Source organism: Panthera tigris, chromosome C2 (genome assembly GCF_018350195.1).
Source record: "Panthera tigris isolate Pti1 chromosome C2, P.tigris_Pti1_mat1.1, whole genome shotgun sequence".
NCBI classification, from domain to species: Eukaryota; Metazoa; Chordata; class Mammalia; order Carnivora; family Felidae; genus Panthera; species Panthera tigris.
In genome coordinates, this window is record NC_056668.1 from 117,304,980 (window position 1) to 117,326,071 (window position 21,092).

Here is a 21,092-nt window from a genome sequence, read left to right on the forward strand (position 1 = left end):
GTGCATTATGAGCTTAAAAGGAGGAAACTAGAAGACTTGCTTTTTCAGTGCACATCATCTATGTCTAATGATGCTGAAACAAACATGACACAAACATATCATAGACTTTTGAACCATGAAAGACAAATTGACCCCAGTGAAAAGGACAAATTGTATAAGTAGTGAAAACAGATATGGCAAATGCTTTAACAACTTAGGCTTTATAGCTGTTAAAAAGTTATCTTATTACATCTTCTACAACAAAATATTTTCTCATAATCTATGCTGACAATTAAATTATAGCATCATTTTGAGATCAGTTGCTTAGACTTCAAAGAAATCTGAATTAAATATTGTAAATGTAGACTTGATGAGCTCTTTAGGAGCTGTAAATTTTATTTTATAATTTTTCAGATTGAAAATGAAAAAGCCATTGAAGCATCTTAACAGGGTAAGCCATCATATTATATCTGTTTGAGAAATGCATGCAGTAGTGGAATGATTAATACAGCTTTATGGAGTTGACATTGCTGAATGGCTGCTTGATGAAAAGTCAGTAATCAAAATCATAGCCCTGCTATTTTCCAACAATACCATACCTTGTCATATTAATGATTTAGCTGTAAACATGAACTGATACTATTCTTATCTGTAGAATTTTAATTATGTCTTACAAATGGATGCATGTATAGATACTAGGTAGACATTGGTTTGCACTTTTTTGTTGGATACCAGTACCATATAATCATCAAAGAAATTATTTTATCGAAATGCTTGGAAATGAACAGAACTGGTGCTAAAATATTCAGAGTTGAATAACCAATTTAAATCTCAGGGTTTGTTCAGTTACAGTTATGTTGTCATTTGCACTGACAATTAAAACTTCTGTTGCCTTAACATAAATCAAGCCAATGACACCTATTTAATGAGTTGTTTTATTTTCCCCAAAATACCCTCACAGGAGAAAAGCAAGTTTCGCTGAAGATTGTCCTTCAGGTATCAGTAAAAAGTGTTTCTTTTAATTTTATAAAAGTGTGATCTTAAGTACATGCTTTAAAAATATTTTGTATGGAGCGCCTGAGTGGCTCAGTGGGTTAAGCATCTGAGTCTTGGTTTAGGCTCAGGTCATGATCTCATGAACCATGAGATCTAGCCCCACATGGAGCCTTGCCTTAAGCTCTGCACTGAGGATACTCTCTCTCTCTCTCTCTCTCTCTCTCTCTCTCTCTCTGCCTCCCCAATTGCACATGTTCTCTTTCTCTCTCTTTATCTAAACAAACAAACATTAAAAAAAAATGTATGAAGAAACCTGAAGTACAAATAAAGCCTTTGCGCTGTATACTGACATAGGATGGTTGTAGAAAAGGACATAAATTCCTTTGCGTTCGAAGTTAAAGTAATTCTTTTCCCCGTGGAACAGTATTATTACTTGAAGCGACAACTGACAGACAAATTATGCTTACTCAGATTTGAGTATTTGACAAACATTTTCTTGAATGTGGATGAAGTCAGCCAATCACTGTAAAGAAAACACATAAAAGTATTTTTGCCAATTATAAAAATTGTGCTTAAGAGCAAAAACTAAAATTTTGTAAAACTTTTTATCTGCTACCTTGAGCTTGATAGCTTCTCAATACTTAAAGGCTTTTCTGATAAGACTGATGGTGATATTAATACATGTGGCTTTTTTTTTTTTAATTTTGGGGGGCGGTGCACAAGCTTGGAGAAGGGTAGAGGGAGAGAGAGAATCTTAAGCACCTCCATGCTCAGCATGGATGTGTAAAATTGTTTTCATATTTGGAAGAATCTGATGTTAGAATCTGGAAGTCATCTAATTCAAAAAATATTGGAAGTAATGGAAAATAACTTTTAAATATCTTCTATATCTGGAATGTTTCTGAAATAAGAAAAAAACTCTCGGATATCTAAGAAACTAAGAAGAAACAAAGCTCTAGCTAGTCAGAATATGTGAGGCAACTACAACACTTCAAAATATAGAAAATAAAAACTTAAGGGATAAAAAGATAATAAAAATAGTCTACTACACAGAATTTCAGGATACTTATGTAAAATAAAATGTTATCACTTAAACTTGACTAGAAAATTCCCAAATCACTATCCTGGAATCCTTTATTATTAAATAATTATACAATTGTATTATAGTACAAAATACTTTTTTTTTTTTTTTTTTTTTTTTTTTTTTTAAGAATTACTTATAGTTGACTCAGGATTTCAAAACTGGAGCGGTTTAGGTGACAGAAGTTGGTGGAACGAGCATCCCCAAAGTTCTCCACTGTGGCAGGCGACTTTGATTGTACGTTGTTCTTTTTATTTTTAATAGCACTTCCAAATATTGTGAGATGCAGTATTACAGGAAGTCCCTTGCCTTCCCCAAAGCCACCCCATTTCTCCCTGAGGAGAAAGGCCAGTCCTCACTTGAATTATGTAATCCAACTTTTAAAAATCTTTACCTGAATACTTGTTCTTTTTGTTTTACTTTGAAAGGACTGCCATTATAACCCCCTTCTTGTCCCCCAACCTGAGACATATGAAGGCTTTGGGTCTCCATGGGAGTGAGATTCAGGCACAGAGGCAGTCAGGCTTACCTGTACACTGACTTGAGACCAGTTTAATAAAGTGTATGTCTTAAAGAAAAAGAAAAAAAAAAAGACTTACGGTTGATATCTATTTGTTTCAACCAGCTAAGAGTCATAGAACAATTAGATTTTATGCCCTTTATCCTTGAACTTACATTGCTGATTATTTTCTAAAACATCTGTAAGTTTTGTGAAGCAATATTCTTACTTTCCTAGGATTCTCAATATCAGTGATATGGCAAAGTTTAAGATATAAGTAAGAGACATTTTTCTGAGTGAAAAAATATTTGATACAAGACCTTCAAGTTTATTTCCTCTCCATAGTTATACTTGTTAAAAACAAAAAACACAACAAAACAAAACAAAAGAAAAAACAGAAAATGTGTTGGTGAACGGCCAGCTTGGATATCATTAGGAGAGGCTTTCAGTTGCTCTCTTGTTGATTTCCAAACTAATAGTCTAATAGAAATAAACCAAATATAGTAAGAAATCAATTGTTTAAGTCAATCACCTTTTTTAGTGGATCATTGACATCTCTGTTTTAAGTTATGTAGACTATAACACACGGTGGTTACATAATAGCAATTAGTACCATGTGCTTAACTTAGAAATCTATGAACATACTGAATAACCAGGGGTAATAGATACAGTTTTCTTCTCATTTTTTGCTTAAATATGATTTAAATATTAGAGAATAGGGAATTATCAAATTCAAAAATGGCTTCAAGGTGAATTCCAGAACAGAAGCAATTTGCTTATGCTAATGTCAGCTAACATATACATAAGCAATTTCAAATAACTGTCAAACTTTATTACCATAAATCTTTCCTAAGGCATTGATGCTGCTTAGAAATGTTTAAACCTAATATATTAACATTAGGTAATAAGGGATTAACATATAAATAATGCAACTCATATCTATATTTATTGTTTTAAGTAACACAAGTATCTTTTATATCACTCTCATCTATCCAATTCTCTTTTCCCTTCTTCTGTCTTCATTGTCACCACATATCCGTGCTCTTGAATTAAAGCTGATATGGGAAGTTTTCTCCACTTTGAAAAAATTGCACACACACTGTTATTAAGACATCCCACATATCTGTCCTAATTCATGTTTAAATGTTTAACTGGGGTTGGGAATGCAAGCTGGTGCAGCCACTCTGGAAAACAGTAGGGAAGTTCCTCAAAAAACTAAAAATAGAACTACCGTACGACCTAGCAATTGCACTACTAGGCATTTATCCACAGGATACAAGTGTGCTGTTTCGAAGGGACACATGCACCCCCATGTTTATAGCAGCACTATCGACAATAGCCAAAGTATGGAAAGAGCCCAAATGTCCATTGATGAATGAATGGATAAAGAAGATGTGGTATATATATACAATGGAGTATTACTCAACAATCAAAAAGAATGAAATCTTGCCATTTGCAACTACATGGATGGAACTGGAGGGTATTATGCTAAGTGAAATTAGTCAGTCAGAGAAAGATAAAATTCATATGACTTCACTCATATGAGGACTTTAAGGGACAAAACAGATGAACATAAGGGAAAGGAAACAAAAATAATTTAAAAACCGGGAGGGGGACAAAACAGAAGAGACTCATAAATATGGAGAACAAACTGAGGGTTACTGGAGGGGTTGTAGGAGGGGGGATGGGATAAATGGGTAAGTAAGGGGCACTTGGGAATCTACTCCTGAAATCATTGTTGCACTATATGCTAACTAATTTGGATGTAAATTTTAAAAAATATAAAATAAAATAAAATAAAATAAAATAAAATAAAATAAACAAAGCCAAGATAAATTTCTGGCAAAAGTCTAATCCATTGGTAGGTAATTCAGAAGGGAAATCCAAGAAGAAGAAATTATGGAAAACAGCTGATGATTACCTTAGAATGAGGTCCAAGTTTTAATTTTTATTTTTGTTTTATTTTGGGAGCAATAGAGCAAAAGTCTTCATATTGTTCCCCTCTTTATTCCTATTGCATCACCATGTAGAACACATAAAAAGGGCTTGTTAAAAGTAGCTCTGAATGGATTATCCTCTTTTAAACAAGGCTTTTCACCACTATCTAATACCATCTGAAGTGTACTTATGTAATCAAAGTCAGTCTGCCAATCATGTAATTTCTACTTTGTGATTTGAAAGATTTTTCAATACAGGTAATAAAATATGAATTTTTGAATTATATAGATGTTATTGAAACATCTTTTATATTTTGGCAAACAGATTATTTTACATTCTAAAATGTAGTTAAAGTTATAACTTGAATAGTATATGTTTCCACTTTACTGAATACAGGATAACAATTTTTCTCATTGACAAAATTTATTGGCTGTATTTATAAGCTGGGATATGTCATCACAAGATGGCATAAATGTGTTTTATACTATGATCTACTAACCATACAAAAAGAAAACATTTTTAGTTTCCTGCAAAGCAAAAGTAGATTTGGTCACCAGATTCAGATGAAAGTTAAGTAGAAAAAAAATTAAAATGCACATTTTAATTGGTATCTTGGAAACATGGAATAACATTAGGTTTTCTCTCTATATGCAAGGGAACCTGTATTTTAAGATATTTTAGTAATTGATTATCTTTTGATTAGTTTCTAAAAATTGATAAAGCTTAAAAATGTGCTCTAAATATATTAATAAAAGTGCACTAAATAAAACAAAAAAAATGTTTGGGGAAAATTACCTATTTCCCCTATTCTTCAGGTTCCTTATAATTAATTGGGATTAGCTGTAGGGATGGATTAAAGTACTGCTACTACATCAAATATCGAGCATGTCAATATCGATGAATACTGTATATAATTTTTAAAACATTTACTTTCTGCAGTGCCGATGCCTGCACATGCTTTAAGTAAATCAACAAAGAGGAATTAAAAGAACATGACAGGATGAGAGTCAGAGCATTTAACATGAACTTATGTTAAACCTAATGTATATTAAGATAATTAGACACAGAAACGGTGGTAAGTATGTATGTATGCTTAGGTTAATATACACACGTATATTACCCAGCTGTGTCCATCGAGAAGGCCTAAAAGCAATGACACCTTAGCAGCTGTGAGCATACTCATCACCCAGCTCTTGGTTTCTAAATAGGGGACGGGGGTTCCTTGTTGAAATCACTGATTTTAGCCCTGGGAAAGGCCAAATACAAGATGAACCTGGAGCACCTTGTAGTAAGAGAAAGTAAAGAAGTGCTCAAAAAGCAAAAGTATAGGGACATGTGAAAAGACACAGGAGCCAACCTGTAAGAGCTCCCCATGACCAAAGCTGGAAAAATTTAAAAACAAAATAAGTAATGTAATATTGATTGATAACCTAAAGTGTAAAATAAATACCCTTGAGTCTATATAGCTATAAATACAATATCAGAAAAATATAGCAGGGAAGGGAACAAACTTCCTTACAGAAGATTCTAAATGATAGATGCAGATACTTCTCCAGTGGATGGAGCTAAGTCATCAAACCCTTTGGGGTGGGCTATATTTAGTAACTTGTTTCTAAAGAATATATTAAAGAAAAGGGAAAAATATCAACTTTATACCAGAGAGACTGCCAAACACTACCTTAAACAAGCAAGGAAGTTTAAAAACATCAGTGACATCACGTGGCCATCATGTATGTACTGCTTGATATGATGTGATGCAAAGGACATTTCACTATGTTACGTGTTTTGTGAAAACCTGTGACCGCATTCTAATCATAAGTAAAAAAATCCAGAAAGACCCAAACTGAGGATATTCTGCAATATACCTAATACTTCTCAAAAGTCTTAAGGTCATGAAAAACAAGAAATGACTGAGAAACATTCACAGACCAGAAGGACATGACAAGGGATACAAAGTGCTATCCTGGATGATCTCTTGGAACAGAAAAAAAAACACAAATGGAAAAATCAGTGAAATCCAAATCAAGTCTAGAATTTAGTTAATAGTAATGTACCAAGGTTTGCTTTCTTAGTTTTGATCAATACAACTTGGTAATTAACATGAAGAGAAATTGGGCAAAGGGTACATGGGAATTCTCTGTACCGTCTTTTCTAGAATTCTAAATTCTATAATTCTAAAATTATCTCTCAAGAAAAGGGTATATAACAAGGGCACCTGGGTGGCTCAGTCAGTTAAGCATCTGACTCTTGGTTTCTGCTGAGGTCGCGGTCTCACAGCTTCTTGAATTCAAACCCCACATCAGGTTCTGTGCTGGCAGCATGGAGCCTGCTTGGGGTTCTCTTTCTCTCTCTCTCTGCCCCTCCCCTGCTCTTGTGCTGCCTCTGTCTCTAAATAAATAAATAAATAAATAAATAAATATTTTTAAAAATAAAGAGTATGTGACAAATCACTCATAGATTCTTGTTATAGCAAACATTTTTGAATGAACCTACCCACCTGGTTGATAATTACAAATTAATACCAAATGAGTTTCAGTGGTAATTTTAAATTTAATGTACATTACCCACCTTCCATGAATAGTTGCAGTGCAATAATAACTCACAAAGCTTAAAACTTTTAGGGAATTAGTGAATTAAAATGTAAATGACTATGAAGGTCAATTTATCTGTGACTTGCAAAACTGTAAATGTTCTGACACTTTGACCCAGATATAACACTTTGGGGAGTTTATTCTAGAGAAAAACCTTTATATGTATACCATGACATCTATAATGATGATTTCTTGCACATTTTTATTTATAAAGAAATAAATGTCTATCATTAGGGGATTTGATAAATAAAATATTTTATGTTGAACTTTAAAATAAATTTAGAAAGTTCCTAAACTGCAAATAACCGCTCACTCATTTCAACGATACTTTTGTTGGAAATTGAGCTAAATTTTACTTGGTTAAAAAGCTATTAAAAAGGAAATAATAACAGAAGAGCTCCTTATAATAGCAGACATATAACTGATATTATAAAGAGAATTTTAAATATTAAAAATTTAAATTTGATCTTTAGCTACTCAAGTGGGCAGAAAGATCCTAAGCTTCTTTATGAAAGTAATTACATTATTGCAAATTTATTTTCTTTATGTTAATTCTTAAAGCAAAACCATACAAAGTAAGTTTTATTGTTTGGTTTCACCCTTAGGCTTTAGAGCCACGCCAAATCTGACCTATTATCATCTCAGTCCCAAGAGGAGTGGTGTGGGTGCAGGCTATCTGCACTTTGATCTAACACACTACTATGCATAATACTAAATAAAGGAGGGAGGAAAAAGTGAAAGCTTAGTGTTTATTTCATCACGGGTGGTTCAATCCTACTGAACTGATGGTTAACATCTTTGGGCATTCCCTTCAAGTTGCACTTTTTATACTGTTGTTTCTAAGTAAACATGCATTTACTACTAGTGTTTTTTGAATTTGTTTCTGTATCAGACATAATTCAGAAACCAAACTGCGATCATAAAGAGGACTGGAGAATTGTGCACTTGGTTGAAATAGGAGTGTAAATATATAATCCTCTTTACTTAAACTCACATACATGCACATGCCCACTTCATAGGAGGAAGATACGTTTTTTTGGAAGCTCAGTATAATCCATTTCATACACATTTCAATTAATTACATTTAAAAACTCAAGAGACTATGGTCACCAGTTGTAAAAACTAAAAGAACATACAGGATTATCAAAATAGGCCAAAGCATAATGGAAAACGTATGATTTATCATAATATATTGATCCTCTTATTCTGAATTGGATGTTTCTGACTCCAAAAGTAAAATGAGATGATGCAAGGAATTTGTTATTAATCTATCATGTAAACTCGTTACCTTAAAAAAGACTCCCATTTTTAACACATTTGAAATTATGTATTTTCTATTGAAATTTGCAAAACAAATACATCCATGTGTTTTGAAAAACTTTTTGAATAAAAAATGGTATGCTACAAGTATATAATTGTATTTGCATAGATTTATAGTACATTAAAGATATATTCTAATCATCTTATTTAATCAAACGAAATTAAGAAGAAACCGACAAATTATTTAATATTACGTGGAAGCTGATTACTTGTTGGTAAAACTGAATATTTCTGCCAGATATATTTTATTACCATTTTCTCAAACATTTCAAAGACAGTCATGTTGTTTTATCTTTTTGTTCAAAATGCACTTAATTTTTCTCACACATCATCCTGTTCCTAGGCATTTATAATTAAGACTCATTTCCAAAACCCTCTTGATAATTCATTGTCTTTAAATCCTTGCTTTCTCTTGCTTAAACTTTAAGGTAAAACTGAAACTTCATGAGACTGAATTTCTTTCATCATTCGTTTGGCCCTTAGAGTATTTGTTTTCAATGGTATTTTCGATGTTTGTTATCTGATGGGTTTTACTTCCTATTTTTGATTTAAATAAAGAATTAAAGCAAATTCCATGGAAAATACCTTTATGCCAAAGTAATACACCTTGTGGTCCCATAAAGACTAGATTAAAGACGTTAAAGAACTTACTGGGAAGAAAATCAATGAATTCAGTTTTGAATTTAAATATAAAGGTTTCCGGAAGTCGTCTTCTCACTTTTAATTCTCATTTGCAGTTGAGTACGGTTATCAGCCTTCCCTTGCTCTCCTCCAGTTATCTGGTGACAAGCTGAAGCTTGAGGGCTGGAGGCACTGAGTTAACTTTTTGTTGATCCCCTTGCTTTAATGCTGATGGACTCTGGCCTGCTCACAAGGACCTTGCAAGTCCCCTTTAAATCTCTCTCAACTTCTCTCCGTGATTTCCCCCATGGCTGTAAACTCTACAGATTTATAGCACTGTGCTCATTTATGCACTCTATTTCCTTTTAGGAGTTTTAAATTTCCTCCAAGTCGTTAGCATTATTTGTCCCTTTGCTCTTGTATTATGAAGCTGGATGAAGAGATGTGATCAGTGGTGTTTTAATAACCTATTCATTATTCATCATGCTGCTGAAATGGACTATTTGCTATCCGGCTCCAAGGTTTGCTTTATTTAGTTACTCCTAAGTTAAAAATCTGTTGAAGTTGCTTTTGCCACTACCCATTAGACTAAATTATTCCTATTTTCACAGGAAGACACTCTGAGAATATCTGACAAAACAAAATGCTAATGGTTAACAGTGATGTGTTTTTTATGTTTCTTAGTCCTCAGAGCTTCCGATTAAGTAATTTTTGTCCCCCCCGCCCCAGGCAATATCTGATATTTTTAGTATCTATGTCAAGGGAAATGTTTATCTGCCCATATAATTTCCTTATTATATTTCTTCTCTGGGATGTAATGGTTATTATTATGTTTTAAATTTGCTAATTGCGTAAGTTGCTTGATCTGTCTTCAATTTGGCAGATAACTTGATGAACCAAATAAACTCTTCATATGATTGTGTGTTGCAGAGGAAGCTGCTATATTAAAGCTAGCTGGCTGAAGTTTACTCGCGCTGTCGCAGATGTGCTGGAAATTAAAACAGTTCAACCATCTAATCCTTCATTATTGCTCTTATAGGGGAGGAAAAGAAAAAGTTTGTCGAAATTTGGTTATTTTCTCTCTTCCTGGTAGAGAGGGAGACACTGAACAATGGAAAGTTCCTTTGTAAATGTAAAGTTCCTTCACAGAAAAGGAATCTCTAGTGTCTGTGGGCTCTTAAAAGTAATCAGCCCCAAATAATCCTTATGCCAGAGGCACATTTTGGGTTGGCATATTCTCCTCCCCTTCATTTTACGAGGAAAGCACTCCAAAAGCATAAACGCTGGAGTATTTTGTAGTGAGATATACGAAGATTCTAGTTAGAAACATTTAAGCCTGGAAAAATTATTACTATGTCCATTAACTGTACTTATATCACCCACAGTCATGATGCCTGTGTTTCTGAGTTTACTTTGATCATCTAGATGTTACTGACATTTTCTTGACTGAAGAGCCAGCAATGTGAGTAGCTTCTTTTTCTAACACTAGTAACGGCCATGCCATCCCTTCAAACTAACAGCTCCTACTACTTAATGCTCTACATGGCATTAGGCACTTAAAACCACATCAGAATCATTGATACAAATCAACCAATAAATATCTGAAGGGCCAAACTACCATATTGTATATTGTATAAAGTTAGAAAAAATTGAATATTCTAGTAGAGCAAACTAAGAATGTCAAAATCACATTATATTCATTTTTGAATCAACAACTGATAATTAATGGGATTACTAATAGGCTTAATTTTTATTCTTCCAAAATATGAAATCATATAATATGTCTCCTTTATACCTGGTCTGTAAAATGGAATAGGAGAAAGGTGTTTCACAAGTCCAACCACAAGAAGGGGAGCCTGGGTGACTCAGGTCATGATCTCATGGTTCATGAGTTCGAGGCCCGTGTAGAGCCCTGTGCTGACGGCTCAGAGCCTGGAACCTGCTTCTCTTTCTGTGTCTCCCTTTCTCTCTGTCCCTCCCTCGCTCACACTGTGTCTCTCTCCCTCTCAAAAATAAATAAACATTAAAAAATTAAAAAAAAAGGCAACCACAAGCAACCAGAATATTGTGCATAATATTCTTAGTACAGGGAGAATAAGAATTATTTAAGAGGAATACAGTGAAAAATAATTCTTAGAAGGCATTATAAATTGTTAAGTATCGATGTCTTATGTTCGAAACTGTAGCTGATAACTCATTTAAGTATATTTTATGTGCCGTAAGAAAAGTTGAAACACAATAATATCACCATAATAAGTAATTATTATGGGAAAACACATTAGTCTTCTCATGTAGCAAAGAATTTTAAATATTTGCGCAAAATAAAGAGAAAAACTGAAAATTCTCAAACTGAAATTATATGTGACGCTGCCATAATTTAGATTGCTACTGTTTTAATTAAAATATGTAAGAGTAAGGATTGTTAAATTATTTGAATAGAAGGCCATTAGACTGACGTGGCTCAGGGAGGCCTACATTGCACACCAAAATCTAAGCCTATAAATGCCTCAAGGTTACGAAATCAAAATGCTAACGACAACCAATCAAAGAAGCCAATTAGACTTTAAGCTCTATAGCGAGTCAATAATTTCCTTTCTTTGCTTTCACACTTTCTATCTATTTATTTATTCAAAATAAATTAGTGTTCTTTATGAAACATTCCAGATCAGGGATCCAAACAATGAAAGAGAAGTAGTGTTTTGCACTAAATAATTATTTGAATAACTAAATTTTTTCTACCTTTTGTCTGAGAATGATATAAAACATTAGGTTCAATGATCAATTCATTAGTTAAGGAAAAACTTAAGGGGCCCCCAAAATACAAGACAGATAAATGGGAAGTTGAGAACCTCGGAACCCCATCACTAACATTGCTTTTGAGGCATCCAGGCAAAACCTTCTAAGATATTTCTCAGTATCCTGGTTAGACTATCTCTGCTGAATGGCCAAGGTTTCCTACTTAAAATTCATAGATGCATGCATCTTTTTGGAATTATTCAGTCAGAATGTTGAGAGTGGGAAGAAGACTTCTACACTTTTAAGAAATTTTCCACACGATGCTAGGTACACTCAAGCCAGAGCCTTGGTGGTTTCATGGAGATGAATTTGGAAACTCAGATTTCAATTAGACTCCTTAGTTAAAATTTTAGGGAAACAGTGACCAAGAAATGTCATGTGATTACTTTAAGTAGTCAATGGTAGAGAGAGGATTTGAAAACTTGGATCTTCTACTTCTTGCCTGTATTCTAGTACTCTTCCTGTGACAACACAGGCATTCCAAATGCTTACCATTAGATTTCATTAGAATTCCCATTAGAAATCATGTAGGAGCTTGTCAAATTCAATTTGTTATATAAAATATATCAGGTAAAAAACAAAAATTGTATATGTAATACGTTTCATGTAGAAAGAAGTAACCCCATTTAAAGTGAATATTTTATGGAATATTTATTGCTTGATCTGACAATTCTGTGAACAATATCACAACTATGACTTTCAAAGGCTGCCCATCTAGCCTGCACATTTGTCTGTAATGAACAAGAGCTAAGAAGTCTATATAGGCCATAAAATTATGAAATGAAAATGACTCATCTGTTTCACATAATTAGAACTACGACGTTTAAATATTTTATTATTAGTTGTTGAAGTATAATTAATATATAGTATTATATTACTTTCAAGAGAATTACTACATTTTAGCATAGAGTCACTATGAATATTTTTTTTTCACTTTGCTCTCAGGTCCTTTTTTTTCCCCCATCATTTCTCTGCTCCACTCTTTTTTGAGAAAAACATGAGGAGTGTATTTCAACCGAGCATACGGTGGATTGATATTGTAGTGCAAAGGCTGCAAAAGTAGGTTTAGTTTGGAATTTTGAAAATCGTGAATATTATTCTAAGGCCTTTGACTTTCCTCCAAAAGCAGTGGGCCATTTTTAAGTTGATATTATCTGTTCCAGCCTTCTGTTTTAGAGACCAGTCTATTATTTCAGTAGCAATATTTACAGTGAATTTGCAAACATGGGTTGTGAAAATTTAAACAGAGTAGCAGAAATTATAAATTATACATAATAAATTTTATTCTAACAATCCCATGAGAATCATGGTCAAGATTCTCTGTAAGAAAATAAAGAATTTAAAGCACAGATGGTGAAGAATTTGAAGAAAGTTAGAACAGCAACCTCATTCTTATAAGTCACAGAAAATTATAGCAAAATATCTAATCTTTCAGATGTCTTCCACTGGAGATTGCAGTCTTCAATTCTGCTTAAAGCAAATATATGTGATCACGTATATGTGATCACCATAAATACTCAACTGACTCTGTGTACATATTCAAAACACACATGAAATAGAAGAATGAACACATTATGATGGTTATCTTCATATTCCATGGTTATCTTTTAATTTGGAAATTAAAACATTTTAATAAAATTAAATCAGAATAAAATTTCCAGTGAAATGTGTTTCAATCTATTGTTTTAAACCTTAGAATTTGTTTTCCTATAAATATATTTTCTTCTATCTAAAACTCACCTTCTTCTCTGATCCCTTGGGTGTCTTTGGCTTACATTAGAACACTGTTACTCTGAATTATATTTAGGTGTGTTTTGTTTTTTGTTTTGCAATCTCAGACTTTATTTATTCAAGTAATAGTCAAGATGTCTGTGTCAAAACCAATGCGGTGTAAACCAGACTAAAGCTTTTCAATCGAATTGACACTATCACCCAAGTACCCAATTTTTTGAAAGGGACACCGTATTATCCATATTGCTGTTAAAATTACTATACGGGCATTTGTGCAAGCTCTCTCTTTCTAATTTCTTTTTAAAAATTCTAAACTGCTCACCAAGAAGAATTAATGTAAAGACATTAATTAATATAAAGATTTTTTTTTTTTTTTTATTGTGTGGAACAGTTTCTAGACTTATGACAGGCCAGAAAAGTCAAACAGGTTTGGGTAATTAAGCGTTTATGCCAGATAAGACAAATGGCCTCTTCCAGGGAGGATTACATATATCCAGGGGGTATTCAACTCCATAAGGGAATTTAATTCAACTAGAATGTGGTCAAAGAAGGAAACATAAATCATTAGGGGACAGACAGCTGGGAATTTTGGTCCTAAAACTCCAGAGTGGGATTCATTTTATTGGTCAAAAAAGGCACCGACACTTTCATACCACTGAATGTTAATCAGCCGTTCAAAGGTTCATTCATTCATTTATTCATTCATTTAACTAATTATTAGGTCCAGCACTATGCCATCCATGTATTCAACCATCCTAATGCCCACTGAAGTCCCAGATCTCCCCCAGAGAGACAGGGCCACTGGATGTATCTTCCTTGAGTGAAGTCAGTTAAACGAGAAAACATATGAATATGTCTAAAAAATACTAATATTGAAAATAGCTCCATAATCAACTATTATTGAACACGTTAACTCTCAGACGATGTGCTAACCGGTTTACTTGCATTGCTTCATCCACTGTATTAGCAGAGGAAAACAGGTACTTTAATTTTAAAACTTAAGCATAAAAATTGCTCCCATTGCTTGAAATCAACTTTATAACACTGTAACAGTTGACTAAAATGTTTAACACTTACTGTAATAATATTTTCAAAACTCTTTAGGTTTTCCTAATAATTGGGAGAGTTGATTTTTTTATCACAGGTGAAAATTTTCAGAAACTGAATCATTTAGATCCTTTGCCATCTACAAGTGGCTATAATTACTTACATATTACTCTTGTATTATATTTACATAATGATTTAAATGTCATTTCTTTAGATACCTTAGGGAGAAGCATTCATGAATAAAAGGCAGGTTTTGAATCCACATTTACCTAAAATCCAATAATAAGTACACTAGATGTTTTCTCACAACAAACATTAACACTTTCTTGAACCAAGCAAATAAAGATTCTAGAGCCCAGGTGCCTCAGTTACCTCCCTCTTGGACTATCTTGTTCACTTTCCCTTTAACCCCAGAGGAATGAGAAGTAACTCCCAGAAAGTTTAATTCACAAACACGAAGGCAAAAAGATGTGAAAAGGCGCCAGAACTTTAACATTGGACTCCATAAGGAGAGAGAACAAGGTTAAGAGACTGTTAATGAATGTTTCCTTTTCGCAGCCAACTCTTAATTACCTCCACTAATAAATGGGAGCAGGGTGGTAATAAGCATATCAGAAATCATTCATATTTGGCTTTGGGATGCCATTTCTTGTAACAAGTTAGCATTCCTAATTATGTTTCACTAAGTATGACTTAAGAATTAACTTGTAATCTGTGAACACTCCATTTATAATGTCAGGAGAAGGAGGCTGAGAAACATCCTGAAGGACAAGGAGTCAATACCCTAAACTCCCATATTTTGCTGTGAGTGATCCATGGAAGGAAAAAAAATGACTCAGCGCTATCTCTGGGAAACACAAGTTTCCCTGATGATCTATAATAGAATGTGTAAGCATATGGAGTCTCTTTTTATTCATAAAAATATTCTGCACAATTATTGTTAATTTTATTCCTAAGCATTGTAGATGTTAACTGCTATTTTTAATAGGGTCTCTTCTTTCATTATACGTTGCTACTTTGTAACTTTCATGCAGAAAATTGCTTTACATTATTATATATTAGTTTTGTCCTCAGCCTGACTACTGCATGGCTTTTATTGCTCCCAAAAGTTTTTCCAATGAATTTTCTCTTTTCTAGGCATAAAATCACATCAATTGCAAAAACAATCGTTGTTTTCTCCCATCTAATATTTTTTGTTATTGATTCTTTCTCTAATGGCATGAATACTACTTTCATAAAATTATAATCTGATATGGATGAGAGAAGCGATTTTTTATTGCTTCAACGTCAATGGGAATGTTTCATTATAAAGTATTAACTTAAGTAAACTTTTTATTAAATGACAACCTACATGTAGAAGAGTGAGGGAAGCAAAAGTGCGGTCTGATGAATTTTCATGAAGTGAACATCTTCCTGCCCATTACATGGAAAACAACAGTGAATATCACTAGCAGTCTAGAAACCACCCAAGCCTTCCCCCACCCCCACCGCCCCGGGTCCTTCCCAGACACTGCCCAGGGCGAGGGTCATCACTGTCCCAACTGGATTGTCTATTGTTTTTCACTTTTGTGTTAATGAGACATTTTGCTTCTTGTGTCTGGCTTCTTTTCCCAAACATTATCTTGGTAAAATGTTTTCATGTTTTTGTAAATAATTATATATTTTTAAAAATTCTCATTGTTTTATAATATTTCATTATTTGGATAGATATGGATAGATAGATATCTATCTCTATTTGGATAGATAGAGATATGGTTTGTTGGGCTTTATGAGTAAAACAGTTATGGGCATCCTTATCTTTTTGGTGTATATATATGCATGTTCATGATCATATATCATATGTGAATAGTGATAATGTTACTCTATCCTTTTTTTTTCTTTTTCAAAAAGACTTTAACCTTCCCTTTCCTCGCCTTATTGTTCTAATTAGTATTTCCATTGCAATGTGCTGTATATTAATAGCAATAGTGGGTACCATTGAGTCATTCGTGTTCTCAGGGTGGAAACTCAGGCATTCTCTCTTTTGCATGATGTTTGATGAAGAACGTTTGTAGATACTCTTTATCAGAGCAAAGAAGTTGCCTTCCATCCATAATTTGCTAATAGTTTGTCACACAATGATCTGGGAGCTATAAAATAATTTCTTCAACTCTCAAGATGATGATATGATTTTTCAACTCTGTTAATGCAGTAAATTAAACCACTCTTGCATTCTTAGGATAAACAACATTTGTTTCTTTTTATATATTACTAAATTCAATTTGCTATTATTGTGTTTAGGATTTTTGCAACTTTGTGACAGAGATTCCTGTCATATCTCTTTCTTAAAATATTTTCACCAGGTTTGGGTGAGAATAGAATTTTCTATTATTCTATTCTCTAGGAGGATTGTGTTAGTAGTTTTATATCTTTCTTAAAATTAAGAAAAATAATCTCTGAGTCCATCTGGACTTCTAATTTTCATTGAAAGAATTTCATAATAAGACATTAAAGGGGCACAACTCTTGGTTTCGGCTGAAGTCATGATCTCACAGGTCATGAATTTGAGCCCCACGTCAGGCTCTGCACTGACAACAAGGAGCCTGCCTGGGATTCTCTCTCTCTCCCTCTGTCTCTGCCCCTCCCCTGCTTGTGCACTCTCTCTCAAAATAAATAAATAAATGTTAAAAAAAGATTAAGTTATTTTAATAAAGAGCTATTTATATATTTTAGATCTTTTTGTGACATAATGGTAAATTTTATGATTACAGAAATTAGTTTTAAAAATTATTGGGGTGCCTAGGTGGCTCAGTCAGTTGAGCATCTGACTTCGGCTCAAGTCATGATCTCACGGTTTTGTGAGTTCAAGCCCTGCATCAGGCTCTGTGCCGACAGCTCAGAGCCTGGAGCCTGCTTCAGTTTCTGTGTCTCCCTCTCTCTCTGCCCCTCCCCCGCTCATGCTCTGTCTCTCTCTCTCTGTCAAAAATAAATGAACATTAAAAAATAGTTAAAAATTATTTTGTTCATACTAATTGTCAAATTTATTACTGCATAATACTTCATATTTTTGTAATCTTTGAATTGTACTGAGGATCTATAGTTATGTCTCCTTTTTAATTCCTGATATTGGTAGCTTGGTTTCTGTTTCCTTTTTGTCTTGAAAAATCTTGCTGGGCATTGAATCACTTTTTTATTACTTTCAAAAATAATTTTTGGATTTTATGTACTCTATTGTATGTTTGTTTCTATGTCATTAATATTATTATTATTATTATTTACATTCTTCCATATCTCGAGTGAGATTTACTGTTTTTCTTCCCTAGATTTTTGAAATCAAATGTTAGATTACTAATGCCTTGACTTTGGATACTAACCCTTTTCTGATGTCATTTGCAAATATCTTCTCCCATTTCATCGGTTGCCTTTTAGTTTTGTTGATTGTTTCCTTCACTGTGCAGAAACATTTTACCTTCATGAGGTCCCCATAGTTCAGTTTTGCTTTTATTTGTCTTGCCTCCGGAGACATGTCAACTAAAAAGTTGCTGTTGCTGAGGTCAAAGAGGTTGGTGCCTGTTTTCTCCTCTAGAATTTTAATTGTTTCCTATCTCACTTAGGCCTTTCATCCATTTTGCATTTATTTTAATGTATGTTGTAAGAAAGTGGTCAAGAATCGTTCTTCTACATGTCGCTGTCCAGTTTACCTAGCACTATTTACTGCAGAGACTGTCTTTATTCCATTGGATAGTCTTTCCTGCTTTGTTGAAGATGAGTTGCCATATATTTGTGGGTCCATTTCTGGGACTCTATTCTATTTCATTGATGTATGTGTCTGTTTTTGTGCTAGTACCATACTATCTTGATGATTACAGCTTTGTAATACAGCTTTAAGTCTGGAACTGTGATGCCTCCAGATTTTTTTTTTTTTTTTTTTTTGACATTACTTTGGCTATTTGGGGTGTTGTTTGTTCTAGCTCTATTAAAAATGGGGTTATATTTTTATAGTTATTGCATTGAGTGTATATATATCTTTGGATAGTATAGACATTTTAACAATATTTTTTCTTCCAAATCATGAGCATGGAAAGTCTTTCCAGTTCTTTGTGTCTTTTTCAATTTCTTTCATCAGCTTTTGATAGTTTTCAGTGTACAGATCTTTTACCTCTTTGGTTAGGTTTATTCCTAGGTATTTTATGGGTTTTGGTGCAATTGTAAACGGGATAGATTACTTGATTTCTTTCTGCTGCTTCATTATTGGTGTATACGAATGCAACCAGTTTCTGTACATTGATTTTATATCCTGCAACTTTGCTGAATTCATGTATCAGTTCTAGAAGCTTTTTGATGAAGTCTTTGGGTTTTCCATGTAGAGTATCATGTCATCAGCAAAGAGTGAAAGTTTGACTTCTTCCTTGCCATTTTGAATGTCTTTTTTTCTTTTTGTTGTCTGATTGCTGAGGTTAGGACTTCCAGTATTATGTAGACAATGGTGGTAAGAGTGGACATCCCTGTCATGTTCCTGACCTTAGGGGGAACTCTCTCAGTTTTTCCCCCTTGAGGATGGTAGTAACTGTGGGCATTTTGTGGCTTTTATGATGTTAATGAATGTTCTTTCTATCCCTACTTTCTTGGGGGTGTTTTTATCAAGAAAGGATGCTATATTCTGTCAACTGCTTTTTCTGCATCTATTGAAAGGATTATGTGATTCTTTTCTTTTATTAATGTGGTATTTCATGTTGGTTGATTTGTGAATATTGAACCACCCCTGTAGCCCAGGAATGAATCCCACTTGATCATGGTGAATAATTCTTGAATATACAGTTGAATTCGATTTGCTAGAATCTTGTTGAGAATTTCTGCATCCATGTTCGTCAGGGATACTGACCTATAGTTCTTCTTTTTATTGGGTCTTTGTCTGGTTTTGGAATCCAGGTAATGCTGACTTCACAGAATGAGTTTGTTATATTTCCTTCCATTTCTATTTTTTGGAATAGTTTGAGGAGAATAGGTATTAACTCTTCTTTAAATGTCTGATAGAATTCCCCTGGGAAGCCATCTGGCCCAGGACTCTTATTTGTGGGACATTTTTGATAACTGATTTAATTTCTTTGCTGGCTACTAGCCTGTTAAAATTTCCTTTTTCTTCTTGTCTGAGTTTTAGTAGTGTGTGAGTGTCTGGGAATTTGTGCTTTTCTTCTAGATTGTCCAGTTTGTTAGCATATAATTTTTCATAGTTTTCTTTTCTAAATGTTTGTATCTCTGTGGCATTAGTTGTGATCTCTCCTCTTTCATTCATGATTGTATCTACTCGGGTCCCTTTTTTCTTTTTGGTAGGTATGGCTAGGGGTTATCAATTTTGTTTATTCTTTCAAAGAAGCAGCATTTAATTTCATGGATCTGTTCTACTGTTTTTGCTGTTGTTATTGTTGTTCTTTGTTTCTATATTGTTTATTTATCTCTAATCATTATTATTTCCCTTTTTCAGCTGGCTCTGGGCTTTATTTTGCTACTCCTTTTCTAGCTCCCTTAGGTGTAATGTAGGTTGTGTATTTGGGATTCTTGCTTTTTGACAAAGGACTGAATTGCAATGCATTTTGCTCATAGGACTGCCTTTGCTACATCCCAACGGGTTTGGACTGTCATGTTTTCATTTTCATTTGCTTCCATGTATTTTTTAATTTCTTCTTTAATTTCTTGGTTAACCCATTCCTTCTTTAGTAGGATGTTTTTCACCTCTATATATTTGAGGGCTTTCCAAATTTTTTCTTGTGGTTGATTTCAATTTTAATAGCGTTGTGATCTGAAAACATGCATGGTATGATATCAATCTTTTTGTACCAGTTGAGGGCTGATTTCTGACCCAATATGTGATCTATGTTGGAGAATGTTCCATGCACACTTGAGAAAAATGTGTATTCTGCTGCTTTAGGATGAAATGTTCTGAATATATCAAGTCCATCTGGTCCAGTGTGTCTTTCAGAATCATTGTTTCCTTGTTGATTTTATGCTTAGATGATCTGTACATTGCTCTAAATGGAGTATTGAAGTCTCCAACAATAATGGTATTATTATCAATGAATTTGTTTGTTTGTGATTATATATTTGGGTTGTTCCAATTTGGGGACATAAATATTTATAATTGTTAGCTCTTCTTGATGGATAGACCCCTTAATTATGATATGATGCCCTTTTTCATCTCTTGCTACAGTTTTTATTTTAAAGTCTTGTTTGTCTGTTATAAGTATGGCTACTCCAGCTTTCTTTTGATGTCCATTAGCATCATAGATGGTTCCCTATAACCTCACTTTCAATCTGAACGTGTCCACAGGTCTAAAATGAGTCTCTTGCAGGCAGAATAAAGATGGATCTTGTTTTTAATCCATTCTGATACACTATGTCTTTTGATTGAGGCATTTAGTCCCTTAAAATTTAGAATGATTATTGAAAGATAGGAATTTAGTACCATTGTGTTACCTGTAGATTTTGTGTTTGTTATGATATTCTCTGGTCCTTTGTG

At 33.6% G+C, this 21,092-nt stretch overlaps 1 long non-coding RNA gene across 1 annotated transcript; it reads left to right on the forward strand.

Moving 5' to 3' along the window:
* Nucleotides 1-391: 391 nt before the first annotated feature.
* LOC122241871 lies at nt 392-9,501 on the forward strand. Its single transcript, XR_006222023.1, has 3 exons — nt 392-430; nt 941-975; nt 9,395-9,501. It is a non-coding gene; the product is annotated as an uncharacterized LOC122241871 (long non-coding RNA).
* Nucleotides 9,502-21,092: the final 11,591 nt, after the last annotated feature.